Source organism: Triticum dicoccoides, chromosome 5B (genome assembly GCF_002162155.2).
Source record: "Triticum dicoccoides isolate Atlit2015 ecotype Zavitan chromosome 5B, WEW_v2.0, whole genome shotgun sequence".
In the NCBI taxonomy this organism is placed as follows: domain Eukaryota; kingdom Viridiplantae; phylum Streptophyta; class Magnoliopsida; order Poales; family Poaceae; genus Triticum; species Triticum dicoccoides.
The window spans coordinates 640,926,753-640,940,949 of record NC_041389.1 but is presented as its reverse complement, the minus strand read 5'-3'; positions in this window follow the sequence as shown (position 1 = coordinate 640,940,949).

Genomic DNA, 14,197 nt, shown 5'->3' with positions numbered 1-14,197 from the left:
TGTACCTGTATATTACTCCCTCGGCTCCATAATATAAGATATTTTTGCAAGCTAAAACAGCTTGCCAAAACGTCTGATATTGTGGGACGGAGGAACTACTACATAGCATGGTTGCCTTTGCTTAGCTTTCTTTCGGATATGCTAGTGTAACATTGGTGTTTTTGCTTAATTACCTTACTACCTATGATGCAATACATATGCTGCCTGGTTGGGTTAACTGAAGCATCTAATATATTGTTACTATGAATCTTCTGTTAGGCTGTTCTAGTGTTTGACTTTTAGCCGCTTCAGTTGTGTAACTGCACTACACTGAATACCAATAATGGTTATCAAGTTGTCCTTGTCGAGTTTAAAATCCTCTATTCTCCTTGTTGGATCTTTTGCTCTTTATGGGACTATATATCCATTGTATATACACGTGTAATGTAATATGTGTAGTTCTTGAATCATAATTTAGCCTTCCGTTCCTACTAGTTTGGTGTGCCATTTTGAAGTGAATTCTAGGAACCCCACTATTGTTATTGCTCTTGCAAAGCGAAAAACTGGATGGTTCTCTAATTCTATATTGGAGCAAACGATTTGGTAGCTTTATAAGATACATGAAGCTTTTAGTATTGGCAGAAGTTTTAGAACGTGTTTCCTTAGATTACTCTAGGTCAATGAGGTCACATCTTTGGATGTTTTGTTTAGAATCCTTTTGTTTCTGACAGTGTGTATTTTAATGTCATGTCGTGTAACTGGAGACTGGGCTCACGGGGAAAATGTAGCTGCCACTAAAACATGAATGAAATCACAAAGTATAGAAAATACTCCCTCCTTTCCAGTTTATAAGGCTCAATTCAAAAATCTCACCAACCAACGTAGATGGTGAGTGGTGGAATATTTTTTGTAGTTTGCAAAAGCACCTAATTAATGCTCTTGTTTTTCTCAAAAATTATGTTTATCAATGCATTTATTGCAATGCATGCATGCATAAAGTACATGCATTGATCAATTTTCTCTCAATACTTGCATGCAATGATTTAATGCACCTTGAAATCTGAACATGTGATGGGAAACAACCAAATTGAGCCTTATAAAATGGAAAAACTAAAATTTTGAGATAAGCCCTATAAACCGGAAAGGAGGGAGTACCACAGAAGAAAAATCTAAGAACAGCCTCCTATCCAAGGCCTAGGATAGGCGACATTAATTATCATGTTGATGTGGAGGTTGGGCTCTAACACAATCAGCTCATTAATGCTGCCGTAGATGGCTCCACTGAGAGCATGGTTAATAACATAGCCTACTGCTGGCTATATGCCAATGCCATGTCACCTAAAGTCTAAGCCTACTAGTATAATAGATTGGCTCTAAACTAGCTACTAGGATTTAAAACTTGCATGCGGAGGAATTGAAAAGATATACGTGATTGGTGGAGAGGTCACACACCTGCATGCAGGTTTCTTTTCTTGTTTCCTGTGTTGGAGTCGGCGATTGATGAAGTGCCCGCTTCTTTCTCTTTCTTGCCTTCTCTCTCCTCCAGCTGTGATTTTGATGATGTGGTATGGCTTATAGTTAGCTGGCTGGACCCTATTAGGCTGGTCATAGTGGAGAGTAATATACACTAGTATCATAGATGGTCTCATTTATTGCCATGCATGACATATAGTAGCATAACATTTATTATGTTACGGTATCTACCTATGTTACTACTACCATCTCTCTCTTCTTTAATTGCCTGCCACATAAGTATATTTGTGAGTCCCAAGTACATGATACTATCTATGTTACCCCTACTATGGCCAGCCTTATACTTGCTCTGAGATGCTCCGTCGTCGATCGGATGGATGATGTATTTACCAGTAAGCGAGCCGCCATGGTTGCTCAAGGAAGATGAACAGCCGCAAAATAATTGAACAAGAAAAAGAAAAACATCAGGTGTGTAACGTCTGACATGGAGGTCCAAATATATTTTTATTGGTTCATCTGCTGTTCACCGCGCTCCCACATAAGCTCGATGTGAAGTTAAAACCTCTTTGCAAGGGTCAAGGGGTAAATTATCCGGTTTCATTGTGTAACAAGAAAAACAAACCACGTTGCAGGCTCAGATCGCAGAAAACATCTGCAATCACTCGAATTGCAAACCCATCACGTGCAAGGCTATTTTTTTACCTTTGCAAAAGTCGTTCATCACTCACTTAGAGCATCTTCAATAGTCGCGCCAAAAGGCATGCGCGCACGGTAAACCGAGTTTTTAGCGCGCGGGGGACATTTCGGCGCGCTTCAGCGATGGCGGGAAACTAGCGCGCACGGGAATCGTTTGCGCACGTGCAGAAAAAGGCAGCAGCTCGCGCGCTATTTTTGGCGCACCGCTTCCGGCGCGCCTTTAAATTGCGGCTCTCACCACGCGCCTATTTCACACTTCTCTTCCTCTTCCGCTGACACACGCGCCTCCCCCGCTTCCTCGTTGCTACCTCACCGCTCCAGCACCCCGCCACCGACACGCCACCATGCCGCCGCGCCGTCCGCCAGCGCCCCAACGGCTGGTACTACTCCGAGATACAGTCCGGCGACCTCCGGCTCGGCCTCGGCACCTTCGAGACGACGCACGAGGCCGCCCGCGCGTACGACGCGGCGGCGTGGCGCCTAGGTAGGCCGCGCCCGCATATGAACTTACAGGACGTCTACACGCTCCAGCAGGCGCTGGACGTCGCCCCGCCGCCTCGTCTTATCATGGCACAAGACCGTGCGGAGCATGCTGAGCGGCAGCGCCGCCTCCTCGTCGCCGCGGAGGACGAGCGGGTCATGGCGGAGTGGCGCCGGCGCCACCCGGAGGACGTCGCCGACGAGCAAGCCTACTGGGTGGAGCAGACGGCAAAGCGCAGCGCGGACCGGTTGGACAGGCGTCGGCGGAAGGCCCTGGCGTTATCGCAGTGCGAGATCGTTGAGAATGGTGGGCAGTCGGTCTTTTCGGATAATGATCCTCGTTGGGACGACATGTGGCTCGATATCTCGGACCAGACCAGCGATGATGACAGTGATGATGATGATGACGACTGGGAGTAGGTTGTAGTTTTATCTAGTTGCATTATCTAGTAGTTCTTTTTATGTCGTTGTAGTTTTATGTCGTTGCACCGTAGTCATCTATCTATACTTTGGAACTATGTAAAATATCTATGTATTGTTTATCTATGAATGTAAAATATCTATTGGAAAAGGCACGAGGATTTTTTTTCTATGTGCGTGCGATAGTGCGTGCTGCATTTTAGCGCGGCTGTTGGAACAACGCGCGCGCTGCATTTTAGCGCGGTTATTGGAGTCAGCGCTGCAGGCCGCGCAAAACCAGACGAAGGGCGCGCGGCAAAGTAGTTTTTAGTGCGCGGCGCGTAGCGCGGCTGTTGGAGATGCTCTTAACATGTTTCACGCCAAAACTGACCAGTAGTCCTGCTTTTAGACGGTGATGTGGCAAACAGAAGTGTCACACGGGAAATGTTGACTAGTTTCTACTCCCTCAGTGCGACAAGGCGTCGTATGATCGCATATAGCGACATGACATGGTCCGGCGCAACTAATGTAACAACAAGGTCCAGATCAACAATTTGTGATTTCTTTAATCTAACTCCGATATCACTTGTCAAAAATCCGAAATGCATATTGATCTACTGAGGATCAAACAGTCGCACAACCACGACATTGAAATTTATTAACAAGGTTGACCGAACATCAGCTACCTTCAGAGTGATACTGCTATAATACTTCACACCGGCCACTGGAACGCCGCAACATCACGCTAGCTCATATTGTGTGCATGTACTTTTACGTTAGCATAGGTTATATTGTTAGCCTACATTATACTCCCTCCGTTCTTAAATATTTGTCCTTTCAGAGATTTCAAATGGACTACCACATACGGATGTATATAGACATATTTTATAATGTAGATTCACTCATTTTACTCTGTATGTAGTCACTTGTTGAAATCTCTAGAAAGAAAAATATTTAGGAACGGAGGAAGTATAAGAGACCTAAGATACTATTGTCCAACTCGAACAGGACATTGTACTCCAACCACACACTTTACAACTAAAAGTTCAACTGTAACCTAATTATTTCAGTTGTATCCAGAGAGATCAATAACATGTCAGAAGGCGTTGGCAAGTACTCCATAATTCATGTTGGTCGGGAAGCAGATGAAATTGACCATCTTTGTGCCAAACATGCTAGTAGTGATAGGAGAAGGTGCTTATGGACTAATTATATTTTATCCTTCCTACAAAATTGTATTGAGACTTCTTGTAATTCCCTTATTTGAGTAATACAAGTGTTTGATTTGCAACAAAAAAGTCTACCTTTTCTTATCATGCATCAGTAACCGGTTTGTAACTACTACTTGGAGGGAGAGCAAATTATACTCATAAGAGCATCACATATATTGTACTCCCTCCTTCCCAGAATATAAGGCGTGTATTGACTTTTTTGGTCTTCTTCGTACAACTTTGACTACTCTTTTTACTTACAGTATGCCTACAAATTATTATAAAGACATATGAAATAGAATTATTTTGCAAGACAAATACGACAATACTATTGATACATGTTCAATCCATGTAATTTGCTATATATTAGTGATCAAAGTTGTGCATCAAAGACCGTGCAAAAATCAAGCAGGCCTTATATTTTGGAAAGGAAGGAAGAAGGGAGTACTAGTTGTGGAAACAGATGACCCAAACACCCTAGTTAGTACCCTTGAGACCATTGACCACATCTTAGGCAATGGAATGACAGTCTCGGTTGTAGTCCCCTCAACCATGAAGCTCGAACTCGTCACTTTCCTCAGGTGCACACCTGGACAACTAGTTATGCTCAACGGGATATGGATAATTTTATGAATGACGATTTCAAACCTGGACAATGCAAACATCATTAGAATAGTAAATGCATTAGTCATAAACTTCACTGCACATCACATGTTTTTAATACACATTTGTTATAGTTGTTCCACCACAACACTGCAATTGAAGTGCAAAATTGTACATAACATCATGGATGAAGTGAACAATGTGAAATGCTGAGACTGCAATGATATTGAAAACAAATTATACATAAACACCGTGGAGTTGCAAACTGCATTACTTACCTATAGGGCTGGCACATAGGTCGGGAAAACACATCGATTGCCCTGGCTCTTTTTATGGATACACTCGGATATGTGTATATTAATCACCACATTATTGATAAACATTTGTTAAAAATATGAACCTACGGAATATAATAAAAAGGATTTTTTTTCTTTTTTTGATAAAGGGCTCTTTTTATTGACTCATAATGTAACATCGCACAGATACAAGCATAGTCAGGACATACCCGGCCACATCATAATTAGGATGCATGTTGGAAGCCTGCGAGCGCATACACACAAAGGGTAACACCGGCAGAGGACAAAGTCATACAAGACTGAAATTATGCCTAAGGCAAAGGAGGGGAAATGATGTCCTTTGGTTCTCCCATCGCGGTGTCGTGAGCGCATGTGTCCCTTTGGAAATTAGCACATGCTCTCTAATTGGTCATTTCAGATTATGAGCGCATGCAATCACACTGGAATTAATTTTCTCGTCTCAAAAGAGCCTCCCGCCCCACTTTATAGATAAAACACAAAACAAAGTACGCAGCCAAACAATACAAGGTAGTGAGTGAAGGAAATATGCCTAGAGGCAATAGTAAAGTTGTTATTTATATTTCCTTATATCATGATAAATGTTTATTATTCATGCTAGAATTGTATTAACCGGAAACTTAGTACATGTGTGAATACATAGACAAACAGAGTGTCCCTAGTATGCCTCTACTTGACTAGCTCGTTAATCAAAGATGGTTAAGTTTCCTAGCCATAGACATGTGTTTTCTTTTGATGAACGAGATCACATCATTAGAGAATGATGTGATGGACAAGACCCATCCGTTAGCTTTGCACTATGATCGTTTAGTTTATTGCTATTGCTCTCTTCATGACTTATACGTGTTCCTATGACTATGAGATTATGCAACTCCCGAATACCGGAGGAGCACTTAGTGTGCTATCAAACGTCACAACGTAACTGGGTGATTATAAAGATGCTCTACAGGTGTCTCCGATGGTGTTTGTTAGGTTGGCATAGATCGAGATTAGGATTTGTCACCCCGTGTTTCGGAGAGGTATCTCCGGGCCCTCTCTGTAATGCAAATCACTATAAGCCTTGCAAGCAATGTGACTAATGAGTTAGTTACGGGATGATGCATTACGGAACGAGTAAAGAGACTTGCCTGTAACTAGATTGAACTAGGTATGAGGATACCACGATCGAATCTCGGGCAAGTAACATACCGATGACAAAGGGAACAATGTATGTTGTTGTGCGGTTTGACCGATAAAGATCTTCGTAGAATATGTAGGAGCCAATGTGAGCACCCAGGTTCCGCTATTGGTTATTGACCGGAGATGTGTCTCGGTCATGTCTACATAGTTCTCAAACCCGTAGGGTCCGCACGCTTAACGTTCGACGACGATTCGTATTATGAGTTTATGTGATTTGATGTACCGAAGGTTGTTCGGAGTCCCCGATGAGATCACGGACATGACGAGGAGTCTCAAAATGGTCGAGACATAAATATTGATATATTGGACCATGTTATTCTGACACCGGAAGTGTTCCGGATAGTTTCGGATAAAACCAGAGTGGCGGAGGGTTACTGGACCCCCCCCCCCGAGAAGTTATGGGCCTTAGTGGGCCTTAGGGGAGAGAGAGGGCCGCAGCCAGGAAGTGCCCCCCCCAAGGGGAGTCTGAATAGGACAAGGGGAGGGGGCGCGACCCCTCTTTCCCTCTCCCTCTCCCTCTCCTTCCTTCTTCTCCTAGTTGGACTAGGAAAGGGGGAACCTACTCCTACTAGGAGTAGGATTCCCCCCCTTGGGCGCACCCCTTGTGGCCGGCCGACCCCCTCCTCCCCTCCTTTATATACGGGGGAAGGGGGCACCCCATAGACACACAAGTTGATCTTTAGCCGTGTGCGGTGCCCCTTCCACAGTTTTCCACCTCGGTCGTATTGTCGTAGTGCTTAGGCGAAGCCCTGCGTCGGTAACTTCATCATCACCGTCACCACGCCGTCATGCTGATGAAACTCTCCATCGGCCTCAAATGGATCAAGAGTTCAAGGGACGTCACTGAGCTTAACGTGTGCAGATCGCGGAGGTGCCGTGCGTTCGATACTTGATCGGTTGGATCGTGAAGACGTTCGACTACATCAACCGCGTTACTAAACGCTTCCGCTTACGGTCAAGAGGGTACGTGGACACACTCTCCCCGCTCGTTGCTATGCTTCTCCTAGATAGATCTTGCGTGATCGTAGGAATTTTCTTGAAATACTACGTTCCCCAACAGTGGCATCCGAGCCAGGTCTATGCGTAGATGTTATATGCATGAATAGAACACAAAGAGTTGGATGAAGTGGCCCAGACCGGCATTACATCACCTCGTTCATGAGACTGGTTCTACCGCCGTGCTTTGCACACAGGTGGCTAGTGGGTGTTTGTTTCTCCAACTTTAGTTGAATCGAGTGTGACTACGCCCGGTCCTTGTTGAAGGTTAAAATAGCACACTTGACGAAAAATCATTGTGGTTTTGATGTGTAGGTAAGAACGGTTCTTGCTAGAAGCCCGTAGTAGCTGCGTAAAATTTGCAACAACAAATTAGAGGACGTCTAACTTGTTTTTGCGGGGCTTGCTATGGTGTGATATGGTCAAGATGTGATGATATATAAATTGTTGTATGAGACGATCATGATTTGTAATAGTTATCGCAATTGGCAGGAGCCATATGGTTATCACTTTATTGTATGAAATGCAATCACCATGTAATTGTTTTACTTTATTGCTATGCGATAGCAATAGTTGCAAAAGTAAATAGCTGGTGAGACGACCATGTGACGACACATTGATAAAAGATCAAGATGACGGAGATCATGGTGTCATGCCGGTAACAATGGAGATCATGACAGTACTTTGGAGATGGAGATCAAAATCACAAGATGATGATAGCCATATCATGTCACATATTTTGATTGCATGTGATGTTTATCTTTTATACATCTTATTCTGCTTTGATTGACGGTAGCATTATAAGATGATCTCTCACTAAATTTCAAGGTACAAGTGTTCTCCCTGAGTATGCAACATTGCCAAAGTTCATCGTGTCGAGACACCGCGTGATGATCGGGTGTGATAAGCTCTACGTTCACATACAATGGGTGCAAGCTAGTTTTGCACACGCGGAAGTACTCGAGTTAAACTTGACGAGCCTAGCATATGCAGATATGGCCTCGGAACACTGAGACCGAAAGGTCGAGTGTGAATCATATAGTAGATATGATCAACATAGTGATGTTCACCATTGAAAACTACTCCATCTCACGTGATGATCGGACATGGTTTAGTTGATATGTGTCACGTGATCACTTAGATGATTAGAGGGATGTTTATCTAAGTGGGAGTTCTTAAGTAATATAATTAATTGAACTTTAATTTATCATGAAATTAGTCCTGGTAGTATTAGCATATCTATGTTATAGATCAATAGCTCGCGTTTAGCTCCCCTGTTTTATTTTTGATATGTTCCTAGAGAAAACTAAGTTGAAAGATGTTAGTAGCAATTATGCGGATTGGATCCGTGATCTGAGGATTATCCTCATTGCTGCATAGAAGAATTATGTCCTTGATGCACCACTAGGTGACAGACTGATTGCAGGAGAAAATGTAGACGTTATGAACGTTTGGCAAGCTCAATATGATGACTACTTGATAGTTTAGTGCACCATCCTTTACAGCTTAGAATCGGGGCTTCAAAGACGTTTTTTAAACGCCACAGAGCATATGAGATGTTCCAAGAGTTGAAATTAATATTTCAGACTCATGCCCATGTCGAAAGGTATGAGACATTTGACAAGTACTTTGCCTACAATATGGAGGAGAATAGCTCAGCTAGTGAGCATGTGCTCAGAATGTCTGAATACTACAATCACTTGAATCAAGTGGGAGTTAATCTTCCAGATAAGATAGTGATTGACAGAGTTCCACTAGTAGAAAAGGGGGCAATGGTCCAGGCCGGGTCAGCCCATTAGTCCCGGTTCAATCCAGAACCGGGACCAATGGGGGCATTGGACCCGGTTCGTGAGCCCCGGGGGCCGGCCGGGCCACGTGGGCCATTGGTCCTGGTTCGGCTGGACCTATTGGTTCCGGTTGGTGGGACGAACCGGGACCAATGCGCCTCGCTCCTGGCCCACCACCATTGGTCCCGGTTGGTGGCGTGAACCGGGACCAAAGGCTGCCTTTTAGTCCCGGTTCGTGGCACGAACCGGGACCAATTAGTTGCCTATATCTACCCCTCGCCCGCGAGCAGAGCACTCCCAGTGCTCTGTTTTTCGTGGCCGGCGAGGGGAGAGCTTTGTGGTGCTCTAGCTCACCTCCTATGCACACGAGGTGTTCGATGGAATGCCCGAGCCACACTACTTAAGCTTTCTCCTCTCCAAGCTCGACCTCCAAGCTCCATTTTCCTCAATATTTCTCTAGGTTTAGCGGTCTGTCACGTCCCGTCCCCATCTTCACCGCCATCGACCGCCCGCGCTGATCTCGTTGCCGGCACCACCGTGGTGAGCCTCTTGTTCTTATCTTCTTTCTGAAAGGAATTTTTTTTTCTTACTTGTATATTTATATAGATACTTGTATAATTTTCTTACTTTTATTATTGCATCTTATATAGTGCGATGGTTTTGGTATCTGCCCCCGTTGGCCCTCGTCCTGTCTATGATTCGGATGTGGTATATATTATCTTTTCATAACTATTGGTTCATTTATTGTTTATGACAATTATGCCGACCAACGTGACATAGATTTTATTTATCTAGGAGGTTGTTGAATCGGAAATTCCAACTGACCCTATTGCCGAGAGGTTAAATTTAGTTGAAGAAGAAAACAATTTGTTGAAGGAAAAAATTAGAAAAATTGAGGAGGAGAAGATGATATTGGAGTTGCATGTTGCGGATGTCGTCGATGATCACAAGATCAAGATGGATGCAATGCGCTTGAAGATTAGAAAGATTAGAAAATATGCCATTCATATCGAGGCTTGGTATCATTATGACGTTGGATCAGCTGTTACATTGGTTGCGATTATGATCGCATTTGTTTTTGCATTGAAATGTTTTACATAGTTTCAGTGTATGGTTTAATTAATTTAGATGCTCTGCGGAGCTTTATGTTGTTAGATGAGAACTATGTATGTACTTTGGTTTTAATGTGATGATGAACTTCTATTAATTTGGTCACTTAATTATCTATTCATGATGTTCTGTAATGATTTTTGACACACTTAATTATATATAATGCACGCAGATGAACCGGCAGTGGATGTACGATTCAAGACACACCTCCGAGTACATTAAGGGCGTGCATGATTTTCTCGAAGTGGCTGAGGCAAACAAGTAGAATGGTTTTATGTGTTGTCCATGCCCTATATGTGGGAATACGAAGTCTTACTCTGACCGGAAAATCCTCCACACCCACCTGCTTTACAAGGGTTTCATGCCACACTATAATGTTTGGACGAGGCACGGAGAAATGGGGGTTATGATGGAAGATGGCGAAGAAGAAGAGTACGATGACAACTATGTGCCCCCTGAATACGGTGATGCTACTGAACATCAAGAGGAACCAGACGATGTGCACGATGATGCTGCAACGGGCGAAGCTGCTGAAGATCAAGAGGAACCAGACGATGTGCCCGATGATGATGATCTCCGCCGGGTCAGTGTCGATGCAAGGACGCAATGCGAAAGACAAAAGGAGAAGCTGAAGTTCGATCGCATGTTAGAGGACCACAAAAAAGGGTTCTACCCCAATTGCGAAGATGACAACACAAAGCTCGGTACCATACTGGAATTGCTGCAGTGGAAGGCAGAGAATGCTATGACTGACAAAGGATTTGAGAAGCTACTGAAAATATTGAAGAAGAAGCTTCCAAAGGATAACGAATTGCCCGACAGTACATACGCAACAAAGAAGGTCGTATGCCCTCTAGGATTGGAGGTGCAGAAGATACATGCATGCCCTAATGACTGCATCCTCTTCCGCGGTGCGTACAAGGATCTGAACGCATGCCCGGTATGCGGTGCATTACGGTATACGATCAGACGAGATGACCCTGGTGATGTAGACGGCAAGCCCCCCAGGAAGAGGGTTCCTGCGAAGGTGATGTGGTATGCTCCTATAATACCACGGTTGAAACGTCTGTTCAGAAACAGAGAGCATGCCAAGTTGGTGCGATGGCACAGTGAGGACCGTAAGAAAGACGGGAAGTTGAGAGCACCCGCTGACGGGTCGCAGTGGAGAAAAATCGAGAGAAAGTATTGGGATGAGTTTGGAAGTGAGCCAAGGAACGTATGGTTTGCTTTAAGCGTGGATGGCATTAATCCTTTCGGGGAGCAGAGTAGCAATCACATCACCTGGCCCGTGACTCTATGTATGTATAACCTTCCTCCTTGGATGTGCATGAAGCGGAAGTTCATTATGATGCCAGTTCTCATCCAAGGCCCTAAGCAACCCGGCAACGACATTGATGTGTACCTAAGGCCATTAGTTGAAGAACTTTTACAGCTGTGGAATGGAAACGGTGTACGTATGTGGGATGAGCACAAACAGGAGGAATTTAACCTAAAGGCGTTGCTGTTCGTGACCATCAACGATTGGCCCGCTCTCAATAACCTTTCAGGACAGACAAACAAGGGATACCACGCATGCACGCACTGTTTACTTGACACCAATAGTATATACCTGGCAAGCTGTAGGAAGAATGTGTACCTGGGCCATCGTCGGTTTCTTCCGACCAACCATCAATGTCGAAAGAAAGGCAAGCATTTCAAAGGCGAGGCAGATCACCGGAAGAAGCCCGCCATGCATACCGGTGATCATGTACTTGCTATGGTCAATGATTTACACGTAATCTTTGGAAAGGGTCCCGGCGGACTAGATGTTCCGAGTGACGCTGGGGAACACGCACCCATGTGGAAGAAGAAATCTATATTTTGGGACCTACCCTACTGGAAAGACCTAGAGGTCCGCTCTTTGATCGATGTGATGCACGTGACGATGAACCTTTGCGTGAACCTGCTAGGCTTCTTGGGCGTGTATGGGAACACAAAAGATACAGCTGAGGCACAGGAGGACCTACAACGTTTGCACGAAAAAGATGGCATGCCTCCAAAGCAGTATGAAGGTCCTGCCAGCTATGCTCTTACCAAAGAAGAGAAGGAAATCTTCTTTGAATGCCTGCTTAGTATGAAGGTCCTGACTGGCTTCTCGTCTAATATAAAAGGAATAATAAATATGGCAGAGAAAAAGTTTCAGAACGTAAAGTCTCATGACTGCCACGTGATTATGACGCAACTACTTCCGGTTGCATTGAGGGGGCTTCTACCGGAAAACGTCCGATTAGCCATTGTGAAGCTATGTGCATTCCTCAATGCAATCTCTCAGAAGGTGATCGATCCAGAAATCATACCAAGGCTAAGGAGTGATGTGGTGCAATGTCTTGTCAGTTTCGAGCTGGTGTTCCCACCATCCTTCTTCAATATCATGACGCACGTCCTAGTTCATCTAGTTGACAAGATTGTCATTCTGGGCCCTGTATTTGTACACAATATGTACCCCTTTGAGAGGTTCATGGGAGTCCTAAAGAAATATGTCCGTAACCGTGCTAGGCCAGAAGGAAGCATCTCCATGGGCCATCAAACAAAGGATGTCATCGGGTTTTATGTTGACTTCATTCCTGGCCTTAAGAAGATAGGTCTCCCTAAATCGCGGTATGAGGGGAGACTGACTGGAAAAGGCACACTTGGAAGGGACTCAATAATATGCAGGGACGGATATTCTTGGTCTCAAGCACACTACACAGTTCTACAGAACTCTACCTTGGTGACCCCGTATGTCGATGAACACAAGAACAGTCTGCGGCCCAAACACCCGGAGCAGTGCGATGACTGGATTACATGTGAACACATCAGGACTTTCAGCAGTTGGTTGGAAGCACGTATCAGAGGTGACAACACTGTTTGTGATGAGTTGTACTTGTTGTCCAGGGGACCATCTTTGACTGTATTGATTTGGAAAGGATATGAGATAAACGGGAATACATTTTACACGATTGACCAAGATCAAAAGAGCACCAACCAAAACAGCGGTGTCCGCTTTGATGCAACAACCGAGAGGGGAAAGGACACATATTATGGTTACATAGTGGACATATGGGAACTTGACTACGGACATGATTTTAAGGTCCCTTTGTTTAAGTGCAAATGGGTCAATCTGTCAGGAGGAGGGGTACAGGTAGACCCACAGTACGGAATGACAAAGTGGATCTGAAAAATCTTGGGTACACTGACGAACCGTTCGTCCTAGCCAATGATGTGGCACAGGTTATCTATGTGAAGGACATGTCTACCAGACCGAGAAAGAGAAAAGATAAGGAAGCGAATACATCATACGATGAGCCAAAGCGCCACATAGTTCTTTCAGGAAAAAGGGACATCGTGGGAGTGGAGGACAAGACAGACATGTCTGAAGATTATGAAAAGTTTCATGAAATTCCTCCCTTCAAAGTCAAGGCTGACCCCAACATCCTGATAAACGATGAAGATTATCCATGGTTACGGCGCAATAAGCAAATGACACAAGTGAAGAAAAAGTGAAGACTTTCTCCGCAACTATTATGATGATACCATGCCAACTTTGTAACTTATGAGTATGATACCATTGTCCGTTTTGTACATGCACATGCTATGTGGGTCAATTTATGATACCATGCCAACTTTCAACTTTTTCAGAGTTCATTTGAAATGCTTTAATGTCTTATGCTTCGGCCCTCGTAATAATTAAAAATAGCAACAATAAGTATTTTGTTGTAAGTAGAAACAAAATAAAATAAATAAAGCAAGAAAGAAAACAAAAAACAAAAAAAGTGTTTTCAAATTTGAAAACTAATGGCACTAACAGAAAGTTTATAATTTTCCTAAAACTAAAAGCAAAAACAATTAAAAAATAAAGCAAAAAAACAAAAGAAAATAAATAATGCAGAAAACAAAACAAAGAAACAACAATAAGTATTTTGTTGTAAGTAGAAACAAAATAAAATAAATA